General features: G+C 45.4%; 1 protein-coding gene and 1 long non-coding RNA gene across 2 annotated transcripts in view; both read left to right on the forward strand.

Annotated features, from left to right (window-relative positions):
* The window catches only part of LOC308460620, a 428,649-nt gene that overhangs the window by 99,609 nt on the left and 314,206 nt on the right, over window positions 1-14,834 (forward strand). The window lies entirely within an intron of this gene.
* The window catches only part of GALNT1 (polypeptide N-acetylgalactosaminyltransferase 1), a 60,094-nt gene continuing 58,966 nt past the window's right edge, over window positions 13,707-14,834 (forward strand). Inside the window, exon 1 of the mRNA XM_080976792.1 lies at window positions 13,707-13,912. The gene's annotated coding sequence lies outside the window, so the exon portion shown is untranslated. The remainder of the gene's footprint in view (window positions 13,913-14,834) is intronic.

The following is a 14,834-nucleotide window of genomic DNA, read 5'->3' on the forward strand; positions in this document are numbered from 1 at the left end:
TTCTGAAAGAGGCAGCTAAACAGTGCCTCTCCAGCTGATCAACAAAAAGATTGCCAAACATTTTTGTATTACAGAATCTCATGATTAACCTATTTAATTTAGGAACATGGCTTGTGCCATTTTCCTACTTGCAAAGGCAATTTGGTTTTTTAAATCAGAGTTTTATTTTAAAGTCCAGCAGGATTTCAGTGAAATAGTCAATTGCTGAATAAAATAAAATGCTTACTATATTTTACATGCGGACTTCAAAAATAGAAACACTAAGTTCTCAGTTTTATGGGTCCTCAAGCCAACTCCCTAGAGTCCTGACTTTTTGTGGCTTAATCCTCCCTCCACACGCATTGTACCAGTGCAATCCTATGTCTACTCAGGAGCAAGCCCTATACAGTAGAGTTCAGATGGTCTTACTACCAGGTAAGTGCATGTAGGATTGCAGCCATAGACACTTCAGTTGGTTAGCAAAGCGCATAGACTCCTGTGATTTGCATTTATTCTCTATATTGCTGCAAGCACTGAAGTACTTTGGTTCAAATATGACAGTATCTTTAAAAACAAGTATTTGAAGTGGTTTTACAGAGTAAGTTACAGAAGACTAATAAAAATGCTTTTTAGTCTTACTAGAAAATTGACATCCGATCTCTCATTAAATGCAGTCTTTCAGCTGTTAGCTTTCAAAGTACCACCCTCTGGGCTGTTGGTATCAAAAAATAAAAAAGGATTACCTAGTAGAAACTGTGCTGCATTTTGACTGTATTTTTAACATTGCCAACACTATTAAAATTGTAAAATAAAGAGAATGGAGAGAAACCCCTAAACAGGCAGATACACCAGGCCTATACGCGGGTGGCGCTGTGGTCTAAACCACTGAGCTTTGGGCTTGCCAATCGGAGGGTCGGCGGTTCGAATCCCCACGACAGGGTGAGCTCCCGTTTCTTGGTCCCTGCTCCTGCCAACCTAGCAGTTTGAAAGCATGTCAAAGTGCAAGTAGATAAATAGGTACCGCTCCGGCGGGAAGGTAAACGGTGTTTCTGTGCGCTGCTCTGTTTTCAGTGTTTTGTTGCACCAGAAGTGGCTTAGTCATGCTGGCCACATGACCCGGAAAAACTGCAGACAAACGTCAGCTCCCTTTGCCAGTAAAGCAAGATGAGCACCACAACCCCAGAGTCGTTCGCGACTGGACTTAACTATCAGGGGTCCTTTACCTTTTTACACCAGGCCTATGGCCTATCTCCTGTGTAGTTTAAGTAGCGTCCTAACTGTTCCTGCAGGAGGTGTGAGGCAGTGTAAGCTTTCATTTTCTTGACTTCTGTGGAATTAATTTAGTAATGTTTGCATTTATGATGGTGTTAGTTGCACTAATCTCTGTAGGTGGGATAAGTGAATGATAGGAGTTAGGATTGGTTCACCTCATTCCCCACCTCAATATGCCCATTCCCGGCCCTTGGCGTGCTTCTTTTTGTCGTTTACACTGGCTTAACTTCCATTGGCACAACCCCGTTGTTCCCAAATTCCCTCCCCCCAGGACTACGCAAAAATTGCTGAGGGCCTTATTCGATCATTTAATGATTTTTCTGCCTACTGTAGCAATTGTAATGTGCTGTGCTATATGCTGTATGTTTTTAAATTGTGTTTTTATTGCTTTCCTTATTTATTGTATTTTACAGTAAGACAGTACAATAAAATACAATATGACATAAAAGTGATGGGGTTAGGATTGCACCTTTGGTTTTTTAGGCTGTACAGTGGTACCTCAGGTTAAGTACTTAATTCGTTCTGGAGGTCCGTTCTTAACCTGAAACTGTACTTAACCTGAAGCACCACTTTAGCTAATGGGGCCTCCTGCTGCTGCTGCGCCGCCGGAGCACGATTTCTGTTCTCATCCTGAAGCAAAGTTCTTAGCCTGAGGTACTATTTCTGGGTTAGTGGAGTCTGTAACCTGAAGCGTATGTAACCCGAGGTACCACTGTATAAATATTTGACAATGATTTTATTTTTTTACTGTCCAATAACATTTGGATGGCTTTTTTTGCTGTTAGAAGTATCTGAAAAGTGACCATCTGATTTTAAAAGCTCCAAGAACAATAAGCCCCAGTAAATGTCAGGCTGGAGGACAAATAAAACCCATATGGAGCCTGAAGTGCTTCTCGTATATAATAAAATACATCATTTGTCTTTTTATAGCACTTTTAAGTTCGCAGTCTTTATATTTGTACTTCTCATGTATGCAAGAAATAAGCCTAGCAATGATTTTGAGCCAACTATGATAAAAGTTATTATACATCTGTAATTAGCAACCTCTGCTATTAGACACTGCTTACTGGAATTCTGCTTTGAATAAGTTGTCCTCTGGTTGCTTTCATGTGGAAGTAAAGGATTATGATAGAAATTTTCCCAAAATGTGATTTTCTAATGTTTATTTTCTCATATTAAAATTGTTGATATTTGTGAAAGAGAAAATAGGATGAATTTAACTTTTATTGTGCTTTATTTTTCAGGAAATTTCAAAGCAGTTTGTCTCAACAAAAATCAATATATGTTATATACAAATACAAATTTCACATTCAGTACAACTACCACTGCATTCAACATCCAGTTATGTACAAATCCCACAGGTTGATGGCCAAAAACCCCAAAACTGTTTCATTTCATTTCCTCTCCATCTCCACCCTCTCCCAATCTTTCAACTAGGGAGATAAAACCCATTCCCCTCAACAGACTCGCCATGTAGGGATTTGAGCTGAGAATCCAACGAACTTGGAACAACTCCGTGGACGATTACTGTATAATCAATAAATAATAATAATAATAATAATAAATCCCTTAAAAGAACAATAATGTCCCTCAAACAACAATTTGAAACAAGGACAAATTCTAGCAGGACTACATACCATTTGACTGTACACCTTATTAGGTATCAAATTACAGTGAACATATTCTTTTGGTGACTTTCACCAGTGTTGCTGTGGGTTCAACTGGCTATATAAAAGCAAGTTCTGAGTGATAATGATCTTTTTGTTTGCTATCGGCAACTGCAGGTGTTCTGAAGTAGTTTGCAAGCTTTTGAAGATGCTCTGAGCACAATGGAACTAGCATGTTCATATTAAAATATGTAATAATTTCACAACTGTCAGACTGAATTTTAGTCAGCTCCATGTAGTTTAATTTAGGTGCTCTATGCAATAGAAACGCTGTTAATCTGTGGTGACATCCTGTCTCTCCCAATTAATGGGGTTCAAAACAGGGTTCCTGACTGGGTGCAAGATCCTGGAAGGTCTTTCTTGTGACCTCGGCTGATTCTAGAAGGTACTGAGGACCACTAGCAACAAAAAGGATTCAGCCTCAGCAATCATGTCAGATTGTTGGAAAGTAGTTTAACATTCCTACCAGTAATTTAAGGAACAATTGTGACTCCGAAAGGACATTTGAGGAAGGTATTTTAATATTAAATCTTGCAGTGCTCACATTACAGAGTCATCAATGTATATTCCAAAGGACACTTCAGTAGGCATTTGGTGTGAATGTAGTGTAGATCCCTTTCCAAGGTTTTTCTGATGCTGCGGTTAGAGCAATGGTGTAGCACAGGAGAACAGGGGTGGTGGGGGCCCTGGGTGCCAAATTCTGAGGGGGCGCAACCAGGTATTGGCTTCTGCAGGGATCCCTGTACTGACCTGGCGAAGACGGCAGAGCAGCCCAGGTCCACAGTGAGCAGGCACAGACGGAAGGAGGTGGGCAAGGGGTTACCCCAGCACATCCTGGCCCAGCATGGGGATTCGCCCACCAAGGGCCATGCCGGCTGGCTGAGCTCCCCCCTGTGTTGGCAGGCAGGCAGCACAGTGCGACCCCACCTGGCTCAGGGGGAGGCAGGGTGCTTTGATTGTGTCAGTGATTTGCTCTCCCAGGGCCGTCTTAAGCATATCTGGCGCTGTGGTGCAAAGATCCCTCTGGCGCCCCCCCTTTCCCAGAGTTGTCGACCGGCTGGAGGAGGCGGGCAGCGGCTGGAGGGCGGCTCCTCCGGCGGGGAAGAGGCAGAGGCTGGACATGGCGCCTCCTGGTTCAGCTGGCTGCTTTGTGGCACAGTGGCCATGGCAGGCAGCACACTGAGCGAGCAGGCCTGCGCTGAGCGAGGGTGTGTGCGCCGCTCCCACCAAGCATCGGCTCGGTTTTAGCTTTCTGGCGCCCTGCAGAATTTGGTGCCTGCTGGCTAAAAGGGAAAAAACCGAGCTGACACTCGGCGGGAGTGGCGCACACACCCTCACTCACTCAGCGCGCTCATTCGGTGTTCCCCGGACTCTTGCCTGGCACCCTCCATAACTTGGTGCCCTGGTGCCCCGCGCCACTAGCCTCTATGGGTAAGACAGGCCTGTGCTCTCCCCAGACACTGGCAACTCATGCTACACACTGAGTTAGGGTGGGTGATTTGTATGTGATTTTACGCAATTTTGAAATTCATTCTAGTAATTCAAGGGCAGAGGCATGGAAGGTGCCTCTTGAGGTACAGGCACTGAAGAGCTTGAAGAAGAAGAAGACGAAAGGACGGGTTTCAAGCCTTTCTTCCTGCTTGACTTTGAGTGCCACACCAGTACCATTTGTCCTAAATCCTCAGCTGGAATACCCCTTCCTCTGAAGTGAATGTGGACTTATGATTCATCAGGAGCTCAGGGCCCATAATGGATAATACATGTGATTCTAGATAGATCATATGTAGATTTCCCTCAAAAATTCTTCTGCAGTCTCCCGTTCCTACTGATACCTCCCTCTCGTGTTGTGGTCAATGCTATAAATTGCACACATAGCCTGAGCGTTGGAAATGCAGGGAATTGTGAAAATTCTATTTCCTACTGGCATGAATTCAAGTCGCTAAATACCGATGCAGACAGGTCTTTAAATTGCTTTCAGAGAATGCTCAGGACGGCTACAGTTCTCAAGTGGGATGTGTGCGCATGTGTGTAAAAGACTACGGTTGTAGGAAGCTAGGGCACAGACTGGATTGCTGATGAAAGTGTTCAAGGCAGCCTGCTCTACGCTAGCTGCAGTTTCCAAGCAATCCTCCAGAACTGACAGAGACAAAATAGGTAATGTCCCCTGCCCCCACAAAGCTCAAAATCTATTTACTGCTTAATTGCTTTCGCTGCTGAAGTACTTGTCTAATCTAGGGAACTAGCAATTGAATTCATGCTGTGGATAAACAATTGCCAATTTATAGTATGATAAAATATTGAATTGTAACAGATTTTACAAACGTGGATATCCCACAGTAGCATTTTTAAGCATTACTGTTGAGAGTCTCCTTGATAAAGGAGCTATGTAAGGATTTTTGCCAGGCAGACTCATAGCAAATACTATGCACAGCTTAATCAAAAAAGAAAATAAATGAAGTGGTTTGCAGCTTTCTTTGGAAATAGAGTCAAGGGGGTGATTTCTTTTTTTAAAATATATATTATTTAGACTTGTTTCATCTTTGATGAATTGTAGAGTAATTTTTTTCTTCATTTATTGAAATTGCGAAAACTTGTTCTAGAAGACTGATGTGGGGGGAGGGAATTATTTTTCACAACAGACCTATGAACTAAAGAAAAAAGTTTCACGACTGAAATTCCACTGAGGTTGCAAGTTCTCTGCACAATTACTTATGAGCATATTTGAAATCAGAGAAAACATGCATAGGGCCAGACTGCATGTTAACAACCCAACAAGTGGACAGAAAAACAATTGCACAATAACCTGACTTCCAACTATATAATGGTGAACAGAATGAGATAAAGGTTCAATGCATGAGTGAGTAAATTTAAAAACAATATTACAGGTCATGTCTAAATGAGGGTCCTAGCTAGGGTTGCTAACTGATCAGGGGGGAAAATCCTGACCTGACTTGTTCCTTTAACAACAGCTTGATACGCAGAAATAAGCAGACAAACATTTCCATACACATACACCTTGCCACCTACCAATGTCTGCTAATAAGGGCCCAGCTTCTAATAGGACCAGATCAAAAGGTGGCAACAGACTGGAGGAAAGAGTGGAATTGCAGACCATTTTTATGGCCTTGTTTTCTTTTAATAAACTCACGATTTGGTGGACATTTCTGGTTGCAATATTTCAAGTAAGCAAGTGGGGAGGGATACTCGGCTCCAGAATCTGTTTTTAGCACCTGGGCTGAGTCCTAGAATATGTAAATTTATAATAACCACCTCTGAACATATGTAAAACAATAAATTATTATTATTAGTAGTAGTAGTTTCCCCCTGTATCAGGACCTCCATGGTAGATGCAATGGATTCCCCAAAAGCCTTGAGACCACTTTAGAAACAACCCTGACTGCAATTACATGCATATCTACTCAGAAGTAAGTCCCACTGCGTTCAGTAGGACTTGCTCCCAGGTAAATGGGGACAAGTTTGCAGCCTGAGAGTATTTCCCCCCCTATTATATCAACAGCATCCTTATAGAAGATTGTAAACTCAAGCACAATAGTGAAACAAGGGTTGTTTAGATGCTATTAGAATGGCTAACAGCGTTCTTCAGTCTTTACAAAGATGGTGTTCAACTCTGCATGATATTTTCTTAAGATTCACAAATCAAAGTTCAGCAGTAACACCTTCCTGTTTGTGGAAACTTTTTGCACGTGGCTCAAAATGCTTGTTGTCATGGAATGGCTTCATGCCCAGCTCTGTCTGGCAGATACTGAATTGGTAAATGTTAAAATCCTGTTAGACAACTTGCAATATTAGTGTTGACTGTCAGGTCAACAGCAGAACTTGAGAAATTCTTTTCCGTTTGACGTTTGGACGGAGGCCCTTGTCAGTCAGTCAGTCAGTTTTATTGCACATAGGCAAAGGCTGCCGCAGTGTACACAGAATCATTCAACAATTAAAATATGCTGGATTAATGCAAAAACTTTAAAAAATTATATTATCAAGACATTACCTACTCTAAACAGAGCTATAAAAGTACCTTAATATACAGGTTAAGACATTAAACAATAAAATTTATAGGCTGAAATCACGACATGGCCACTAATATATTTAAATTTTTTTTTTGATACAATGTGCAATTATATTCGGAGTTTGGTGATAAAGATAGAATATAGCTTGATGTAGATAGGGTCAAATAAATTCATCTCCTTTACAGTTGGTGGCTATCTCGGCTATATACCATATTTTTCGCCCTATAGGACACACTTTTCCCCCTCCAAAAATGAAGGGGAAATCTGTGTGCATCCTATGGGGCGAATACAGGCTTTCACTGAAGCTTGGAGAGCAAGAGGGGTCGCTCCCTAGGCTGCAGCCTGCTGCCCGGCGCACGGGCGCCCTGAAGCAGAGCGGCCTGCGCTTCGGGCAGACATCGGGCAGCCCCACAAGCTTGGGGGACAGCGGGGAGGCGGAGCGCCGCCATCCCACTGTTTCCCTACCTGGTTTGGATTCCCCGACCTGGTTTGGGGGGGGAAATAAAGGGAAAATTTTTTTTCCCTTTATTTCCCCCCAAAAAAGCTAGGTGCGTCCTATGGGCCGGTGTGTCCTATGGGACGAAAAATACGGTAATTTGCTCTAATTTTCCTAGCGGCAGTTGCAAAGACACACCAGGTCACATACTTATCTATGTCTGCGAGGAGATATAAAATCATGTCAGAGGGGTTCTGGCCAGGGGACCTTGTCATTATAGGTGCTAAAAATCGTTCTCTTGCTTCATTATATAAGGGGCAGCGCAAGATATAATGCATAAGGTCCTTTACTTCAGCACATCCCCTAATGCAAACACGTTTGTTTCTTGGTATGCCCCTGTGTCTCCCATCTCTATAAGCAGAGTTTATTGTATTTAATCACAACTCTGTAAAAGCTTTCTGAAGTTGTACAGAAGTCAGTTCATTGAAATAAGGTGTATGTTCATGGGCCTCTCTAAGTTTAAAATATAATGGGGTGCATGTGGATGTGTACATAGAGTTTAGGTCGTTTTTAGTTGCCACTGTCCTTATGATTCATTTAAAAATATTTTTCTGGGAATATCAGGAAAGTTATTTGATAGGAGCCCCTTGTATGAAATACATTGTAATGCCAGGGTGAGTCTCCTCCATTTTTGAAACTGTGTTGTAGTCAGAAAAGCCATCAGTCATAATTCAGCTGACAAAACAGAAGCTTGACATCTGACTATCATCTATCTGTCTGTCTGTCTGCAAGTTGTGGTTGCCAAGGTGTATACAGTGAGAAAAGTTTTAAGCATGTAAATTAGCTGGATGTAGGTAAACCAGCACTATTCCCCCAAGCTCACCTGATTCAGTTTTCTTTAAAAATTCCAGAAACGCATTGATACTATATAGGGGAACTCAGTGGTAAAGAAACTGCTTTGCATGCAAAATGTCCCAGATTCAATTGCTGGGATTTCCCAGGTAGGGAAAGAGCCCTGTTTGAAATCTTGGAAGGCTGCTGCCAGTCAAAATAGACTATACAGTGGTACCTCTGGTTACATACTTGATTCGTTACGGAGATCCGTTCTTAACCTGAAACTGTTCTTAACCTGTAGCACCACTTTAGCTAATGGGGCCTCCTGCTGCCGCCGTGCGATTTCTGTTCTCATCCTGAAGCAAAGGTCTTAACCCGAGGTACTATTTCTGGGTTAGCGGAGTCTGTAACCTGAAGCATATGTAACCTGAAGCGTATGTAACCCGAGGTACCACTGCAGTGAGCTAGATGAATCAATGGTATGATTCTGCATAGTTTGCCATGTTCCTATGTTCCTCATTTCCTCAGTCAAATCTTCATTTTTGGAGGCTGAATGCCTGAAGCTCCTTAACTACAGTATTTCAGAAGGGATGCCACAATTGCTGTAGAGTTTATTGAAATATATGTTTTCCATGGCTGCAGTTAGAAGATAGTGTAGCCTTTATTTATTTATTTATTTAAATTGGTATACTGCCCTTCATCTGTAGATCTCAGGGCGGTTCACAGTATAAAAATACAAGATAAAAAAATACACAATCAAAACAAAAACAAAATAAACCAATAACCTTCTGCCCCTGCCTGGTATGCAATAACCCGCCCAGCGGTAGCAAGGGCTGGAGAGTGTGGAGGACACCCTTCACCCTCAGTGCCCTGCTCCTGCCTGGTGCATAAGCATAAGCACCAACCTGGTGGCAGCAAAGGCTGGAGAGTTGACTCCTTGCCTGCCTGGCACGCATGCGCGGGCACCCGCCCTGGGCACTGGCGACTGGCATTATGCCCCTGGCCAAACCATATGTCAGATTTATGTTTTGCCATGTTCTTCAGCTGACACTCTGCTTTTGTGAGGGATCTTTTAATAGTTTCTGCCACAACTTGTAGAGATGTTGGGGACTGGTTGATTTGTCTTTCTTTGGGGGAAGTTCATCTAACAACCCTTTGAAATTCCAGTCTGCCCACATTGTAGTTCCCTTTTTCATAAATACCAGTGACATCATCCACACAGTGTTATGCACAGTTAAATCTTCTTAATTGTCCAGAATCACAGATCTTCTACTGTCATCATGTGGTGAAAATGTACTCCTTGATGTTCCATATGGTCTTCCCATATGGTTCTTTTCTTTTCTTTTTTTGCTATTGAAGGCCTTGGCAAAGTCTCGAGCATTTCCTCCTGCAAGGCTTCCCATGCAACATTCTGAAAGCAGATAGCAACTGTATGGCAAATCCCTTTCCAGCACATGCGTCATAATTATTTATGGCAACTCCCATTACTAACTGGTGGTGATTTCATTACTTCTGGGATTGCCCACTGTCCATCAAGCGATACGTATTCTCATTCCTTCTCCACTTCTTCAACACAGTTGTAGCTGACACAGTGCCTGACAGGATTATGGATATTAAGTACCTTTCTATTGCCAATGACAATTTTCATGGCAACACCAAATTGGAAAAGTTTTGATGACTTCACGTGCCCATTACAGCACACACAACACCTTGGAAAAAATATAACAGCCTCCTAACATTTTTTCGGATGTGAACCATATATTAAATGTGTGAAGAACTCATACGAAAGTTCAAAAACTGTTGTGTCTATATTACATGGTTTACACTTAGACTTAATTGTGGAGGTGTCTTTGAAGCTTTCAGAATGTCACGATAAAGAAGAAATGCTGAGTCAATGATTGCTTTCTGTGCTGCTTCCAGTTTTGTGCTGCTCTTAAATATAATGGCCCCCCTCTCCTCCAGTTACATTAATATTTCCAATACATTTCTGGAGAAGCAATATCAATGCCAATTATAGCCCTATTCAGTCATTCAGTAATTGCATCCATGGAGGGTGAGCTGCCTCCTAAAGTTTCCACCTTCTTGTGATCAGGAACCGATTTACACAGGCTTCCTGTTTTGGGGGAGAATTGTAACCACTTTCAGATGATTGTGTTTCAGATGTCACTGTGGGAAGTTTAGGGGTGGAGCAGGCAGGTCTGGCACACATGATCCCTCTGTGGACACAATTAACAAATGCCTGCATGGTGCTAATGTATTAGTTATGTACAGTGGAAGTTGTAATGGCTCTGGCCATATTAAATGATCTGATCTGGGATGTCAGATGCATTGGCAAAACTCTAGGATCCCTCTCCCAGAATGCCACCAGCATGCACATTGGCTGTATGGGTAAAAATTGGGCGGGTTGTGGGTGTGGCATAGTTATGCCACATCCAAAGCCCCTTTATTCCCATGAAATGCCCACAACAAAGGCAGGACTTTATACCAGGAATATATTTTCTCACACCCTTTTCAGTGCAGATCAGGAAGAAGGCTCACTCCAGGGCTGTAGCAGTGATCCTGGCTGTTCTTCCATGGGATTATTAACCTGCTTACTCCAGGCGGGTTCCTCTACACTTGGCAATATCTGTTAAAGGCAGTTACACAATGGGTCCAGATGTTTCTCAATTGGGGGCTTATGCTACAAGCGGCACTACTTCCTGTCAAGTCAGTGCCCAAGGCATGAGCCCTGTAGTGGTCATGACTAGGTGGCAAGCCCTCATATGTTTCCTTCGGGAACATCTGTATCCCAGATACTGTTCAATAGAAGATTTGACATGGGCTGTTTATTGGAAGATAGGACCGTTTGCACACTGTAGAGATTAGAGAGGCCTCTGGTGTGGAAATCACACTGTTTGACCAGACCATAGCTTGTCTCGCATCAATGATTGGGTGTTGGGGCTGGGAGCAGGGAGCCAAATGGCCCCCAAGCTAGAGGGCCTTAAAAGAGGATTAGACCAATTCGCTGAGGAGAGGGCTATCCGTGGCTACTAGTCATGATGGCTATTCTCTTTTTTCACAGTTGAAAGCAGCAATTTGTTTAGAATCAACTTGATCCCCTCCCCCTCTTTCCTTCTGTGATGGAACTCCTATTTGGGGGCTTCCCTGGCTTTTTCTGGCCCATGTAGGACCAGTCTGAATAGTTGGCCTTGGTGAAGATTTGACTTTTTCATCCCCCAAAAGTTTCTGATTTGAGTTTCTATTGAAATGAGGCTTCATTTTAATGTTGTATTTTAATCTTGTTTTTAATGTATCTTAATCAATTGTTTTATATCTGGTGTTAGCCGCCCTGAGCCCAGTCTTGGCTGGGGAGGGCGGGGTATAAATAAAATTTATTATTGTTATTATTTATTATTAATACCAGTTGCTGTAAACCACAGGAGCAGGGAGTGCTCTTTTGCCCGAATCCTGCTTGCGGGCTTGCAACAAACATATAGTTGGCCATCCGGAGAACAGGATGATGGACTAGAGGGTCCACTGGCCTGATCCAGCAGGCTTTTCTTATGTCACAAATGACCCACCATTGATTGTGCTTGATGCCTGCCGCTTTGGCTTAGCTGGGAGTTGCCCGGTGGAGTCTGCAGCGTGGCTTCCAGTTTTGGCACAACCCTTTCCCTTATTGCCCCAGTTTGAGTTTATTTATTCCCCCACCCCGCTCCAGCAGGTGTGCGTGTGGCTATTGTAAACAAGACCTGCCCTTATTCCCTTATGGGGTACACAAGAGCCCTTATAGAGTCCTTTGTAGGTTCTCCATTGGTAGGAGAAAATAACAGAGGCCAACCAGAGAACATTGAGAAGCAAAGCAGCTAGTAAATCTGATCTTTATTAAAGCTGTTGCAACAGGGTGCTCCCCCCACATGCAGGAGAGAGGAGGAGGACCACAAACCATGTGTGCTTGCCCTTATATAGACATTTTGAAATTTGCTGCCCTGGAGCTCAAGACCACCCCTCCATACATCATACATACACCACAGAAGGGGTAGAGCCCAAGACCACCACCCCCAAACATCATAGCTACATCACAGAAAAGGCAGTCTACAACAGAAATTTGAATGTTGTTGTTTTTTCTGTTTGCCAGGTTATCTGATAATGCCTTATCCGATTGCCTTTCCTGATAGTCTGGCCATTCCTTTGAGATGGTAATTACTCAATACCTGAGACATTGGGAAGAAACATTTGGTCAGTTTTAGAGTCAAAATGGTTTCAGGACTGTCTTCCTGTGCTGCTTCAGATATGTGGTTTATATATTTATGTACGTGTTTGCTTGGTACATTTATGAACATTTATTATATATATAAAACCTTAAAATTCTTATTACAGAAGGACCGGAATTCCTCTTTGCAGCTTCCCAGAGCCTTATGGCGTGGCTGCGTGCCGTCCAATGCTGGCAGAGTGCCTGCCTGGATCGCCCGTAACATCATCGGCTGCTTCCTATCTCCACGTGGCACACAGACATAGTTGTGGGCTCCGCCCGATTGATGCTTGCGGTGTATAACTTGCAGCTGCGCCGGTGTGTATGTGTGCTTTGTCATTCCCTCTCCTTTTTAAAGCAATGGATGCTGCGGACATAGCGGGGGCTATTTGCTGAGAGCTGCCAAATGCGAGCAAGGGGCTCCTCGGCTCCCTCTTCTTCCAGATGGAAAGACGACTTCAGTCCTGGTGGATCACGCCCAGTGCCCACATTATGCACGTTTTCGAAGTGCAGCGAACAACGGGGAAAAACACAAAGCGCGAGAAGCGCGGGGAAAGGAGACAGGCAAGTCCCATCCATTTTACAACAGCATCCGTCTCCCCGACCCACAGCGCAGAATAAACTTCGAGCTCTGCGATTTCAGGTTTCTGTGCAGTCTCTTTGATGGATGGATGGATGGATGGATGGATTGATTGGCGTGGCGTGCCCCGCCCCCTCGCCCCCCGCCGCCCAATCCCCTCTCCTCGCCTCCCTTCACTCCGAAGCGAGGGAGGGCGGCGGCACGTGACGCCGACATCCGGGTCACCTGCAGGCGGAAACAAGACCACCCATAAGCCAACCGTTCTCCTTTTCCTTGACGAGAGTGGGAGGAGTCAGGTGTTACTGGGTGGGGCCGGCGAGCGAGCCTGACGTGCGCGCGCGCGCGCGCCGACCGCGACTGCGTTCTGAGAAGCGCGCTTGCGCTTTGAGGTGGGACCGTTTAACGCCTCAGCCCGCTCGAGGGGAGGAAGAGGACGACGACGACGAGGAGGAAGTCGCCGCTGCCGCTGCCGCCGCCGGCCGTGAAGACTCAGCGCGGCTGAGGGAGATGCCGAGCGGGCTGCGCGGCTGAGGGCGTCGGCGGTGGCCGGCAGAGCGGGCGAGCGAGCGACCTCCATCTCCGGCGAGGCGCGGAGTCCCAGCGGCCGCCTCCCGCCGTCGCGGCGGCGCCGTCCTCGTCTCGGCGGCGAAGGGGGCTGCTCGCGCTTCCTGAGGGGACGGACTCGGCCCGTGCCGAGCTGGCGGCGGCGCCTTCCCCTCCGCCGCCAGGGGGGCTCCGTTGGCGGGAGAGCGGCGGCGGCGGCGGCGGCGTCTCCTCAGCCCGCTTCCCGAAGACGCTGGCGGCAACGGCCGGCGGCCGCCAAGGGCTACTCGAAGACGGGGGGCGTTCGCTGCTTCCCCCTCCCCCTCCGAGGCCAGCTCGATGGAGGTGGGTCTCTTCCGTAGGGCTGCTCTCTCTCTCTCTGTCTCCCTCCCTCCTTCCTTAGAGAAAGGAAGAGAGAACCCCAACCCAGCCTGGGAAAGGGCAGGTTCACACGTACGGCGTGCCCGCGTCGCTTGCGGGCTTCGCAGGAGTTCCAAACGCGTCGTCTGCACGCGTCGTCTTCACACGGCCTGGCGGAAACTTTTCGCCTCTCCCGAATGGCTCGCGCATTCTTAACGGGCGCTGGTCGAGTAGTTGCGGTTCCTAACGCTTTTGTTTCATTTCATTTTTAATGGATTACCCTCTCATTTGTCGCCGGCGCTTAGATCTCTCATCACTGCGGAGCGAGTTTAACCGGGCAGGTCGAGAAGTGGCTGGACAATCGGCTAGGGTGAGATCTGAACCCAGCCCCCGCCCCGCCAAGTCAGTGCTGGGGCATCGCCCTTTACAGCATTGACTGCGAATGGGTGGATTTCCCCAATCCCGTGCACCTGAAACAAGTATGGCAGTATGCAGCGGTGCTTACTTAGAAGAAAGCATATGTAGGGTCACGGCCTTACTCTCCTCCAGCAATAGGGTCTCTCTCCTTCCCACAAAATGGGTGTTTGGCTTTCTGGCTGTTGCTGGACTCCAACCCCCAGCCAGCCCCCTTAATTATTATTAATTTTTTTTGCATAATTTTCCTTCTGCCCTTTTCCCAAGGGTTATTTTGTTGCCTGAAGCTGAGTCAAAATTGTAACCCCACAAACACTTTAAAAATTCTTGCTTCAGCATTCAGGCACCAGTTCCTGCCTTCATCTGCTATCTATCCATCACCCCATAATGGTCCCACTGCTGCAGGCCTGGCACTGTGTGAGAGTGTGGGCCACCCATGTGCCCTTTTCTTCTTTCCTTTACTAAACGTTATACGTTTTAGCTGTCCTGCTGT

The sequence above is a fragment of the Podarcis pityusensis genome (genome assembly GCF_964106645.2).
Source record: "Podarcis pityusensis genome assembly, chromosome: 13".
Classification (NCBI taxonomy): Eukaryota; Metazoa; Chordata; class Lepidosauria; order Squamata; family Lacertidae; genus Podarcis; species Podarcis pityusensis.